This window comes from Arachis ipaensis, chromosome B05 (genome assembly GCF_000816755.2).
Source record: "Arachis ipaensis cultivar K30076 chromosome B05, Araip1.1, whole genome shotgun sequence".
Taxonomy (NCBI): domain Eukaryota; kingdom Viridiplantae; phylum Streptophyta; class Magnoliopsida; order Fabales; family Fabaceae; genus Arachis; species Arachis ipaensis.
Window position 1 is genome coordinate 146770105 of NC_029789.2, and position 3140 is coordinate 146773244.

Consider the following 3140-nt stretch of genomic DNA (forward strand, 5'->3'; position numbering starts at 1 on the left):
CATGATCAAATAGATGATAAAAAAGTTCCTCTAGAAACTAAAGAAATTTATATATCTTTGTTCTTGCTCTTATCTTTCAAAATTCTTAGAAATAGAATTTTAGATCTAATCTCAAACTGAGTAGTTCAACTTAATAGATACTTAGTTTAAATTAAAATTTAATTTTTTTTAATATATGTAACTGCTAAAAATAACAGAATGAAGCGGATAGATAGATTTAAGCTAGTAAGATCGTTCATCTAATCGATCACAAAGATATACTAAAAATTATTTTTTGTGTATTGTGTTTGGATATAATATACAAGACACTAGTATAATATCTAATATTATGTTTGAATACACATAAATAAGACTAAAATATTATTTGAAATGACTAAAATAATTATGTGATTTTAAATTTTTTACATCAAATATAAATTAATTTAATAAAAAATGAGGAAAGAGCAGGAAAAGGAAAAATAAAAAAGAGATAATAGTAGAATAATAAAAAATATCTATGAATAAAAAAAACAAAATTTATAAAAAAATTTGTGTCCATTCTTTTAAATTTCGTATCCATCATTATCATATCCCCTATTTTTAAATACTTTTTAAACATATATTGTCTATGTATTTGTGTCCTGTCTCCAAAAATAAATACTACCTAAGATATTTTGATTGATAAAAACAAAGTTGCTTTTCAATATCAATTTCGCTAGATAGATAAAAGATAAGAGTTGTAAACAATGTGAATACCAGATTATATCCAAATTTAATAACATTTTTATTTATTTTTACTTTTATCTATCCTAAATTCTAAATAGATATTAGAATGTCAAATGGATTTTCTATTTACATTATATATACGTATTTCTGCTTTTTAAGGTAAGTTCTAGATCTTTGTTTTATAAAAAGAGAAATTATAGAATATGAAGCCCCACAATCCCAGACACTCTTACTAAGCAACAGTGATATTTCTCCTCAAAGGCTATGGCGGGAGAGAAAGAGAAGGTTATATGTAGTACCTATAAGCTACCAGATCAATGAGAGCTAATTAGTTTGGTCCATTAACTTAATTCCTGTCTAGGGGAAACTGATCTCATGGAAATGGATCAACTAATTCCTCACTAAACAACACCAAACCTCTAAGATAAAAGCTTCTTCAGGTTCCAAAACTTAACTGTCATCTTGTCTAAGTCTAACCATTTCCTTTCAAAGATAGATAAAAGAAAAGAAAAAGAAAAATATTATTTGATGCAAACAGATTCTCTGGAGAATACTAGAAAAAACAAAGCGATTTGGACCTCACAAGTGTCCCTTGCTACTTGAATATTTTAGTTGTGATGCCCCATAATATATAATAAGTGTTAATTTCTTACTTTCATATTATGCTATTATAACATAATATCTATCACATACACACACGTATATATAATACATGATACGCCGCTATTCACACATTGATATAAATAAGCTAGTATTAGTATTAGTATATATCTTAATCATGTCAATGACCACAATATATGTTGTAGAGATTGAAGACATACAGAGTCATAGAAAGATACACACAAAGACCATATTATTCCTTATGAGACCAAAGCAATAATAGTTCCTTTGAATAATAGATAGATATAAATGAATCATTTTCTTATATATATAATTGTTTTGTTTCCAGGGACTACCAAGTATTTCACAACATCCAAATGAATGGGTTCCTTCCTAATTTGTAAATAAATGATATGCTCTATGTCCCTTGGTCCCCCATACCATGGAATCCAAAGTTACTGCATCCACCAATTTAGATTTTAGAGACAACCATGATGATTTTATCTGCTTATCCTATATATGGAAGAATTAAGATGAAAAGCTAACAATAAATAATTATCCAATAAAGGAAAGTGACCGCTATGCTATATTATTGTTGTTGTTCTTCAATTTTTTAAGGGATAAATAAATATGTCACTTTATATATGAAGAAATTAACATAGTTGATTCTTTTGGGAGATGGACATATTTCTAGGGGTAAATGTGTCATTTTGAAGAAATGAACAAATTTTTCTTTTGGGACATGTTTGTATTGCGGATATTTGAAATTTATATGCCTTTTAATTTACAGGTTAAAAATTAAAATAATATATTTATGTGCTATTTTTTTTTGAACGAAGGAAAAGCACGTTAGCAAAACAGAGCCATCACTATTCTAAAAAAAAAAAAAGTAGTTAGCAAAATAGAGTCTAAAATTTACTTATTTAAACTATACACTCCAAAATTTTTATATTGTCCTAAAACAGAACTGCTACTATTATGTAATTTATATAAAAATTGGGAGAACAAAATACCAACGAATTTGTTTATAGGATAATCTAGTAATTTTGGCATAGTTTAAATGAATTCATCCTTACCACGCCAGTTAGGAGATTTTTTCGATCGATTACAGATAGTGGGACTCAAACCCGAGACTTTTAGGTGGGGGAGGGAGAGACTATGCCATTTGAGTTGTAGCTCGTTCACTGCACGTATGCTCTATTAGTGTTTTTTTTTTTTCGACATATTTCATTAGTTAACAACCCAAGTAGGCAAATGGGCCCAATTAAATGGCCCAAATAGGATTCATGGATAATTTGGTTACTTCGTTTAAAATGTGGCAGTCCATAAAACTAGTGCAAAATGGATAGATGTTCTCAATTGCAAAGACACAAAGATGTTCTCAAAATACAACAGAAAATTAAAATTAAACAAAAATGGCATGACATACATGATCTAGAGAAATCATGCAAAGTTGGCGATGAGATGGAAAATAAAATATATATATACCTAATTACTTAAAAGAAGTACATAAGTATATATGTGCATCATCGAATTTAGGTTAGATTGGAAATTGAAAAGCATTAACCAAGAAGTCACCATCTCCCCGCCATACAGATAAGGTTGAAAACTCGAAACTCTCTCCACCTTATCCACTTTGTACTATAACATACATACAATTATTATCATGTCATATACCCAACATATATCGGTTAAAAAACCAACGACTTTTTTTTTTTTTCTCCATTCTATATCTATCCCAAGACGCCTAAATAATATGATAATCTAATAACTATCTTTAACTAACTTTACCTATGGCTTTCATAAAATATCTCGTATTATCTCCGTTTATATAG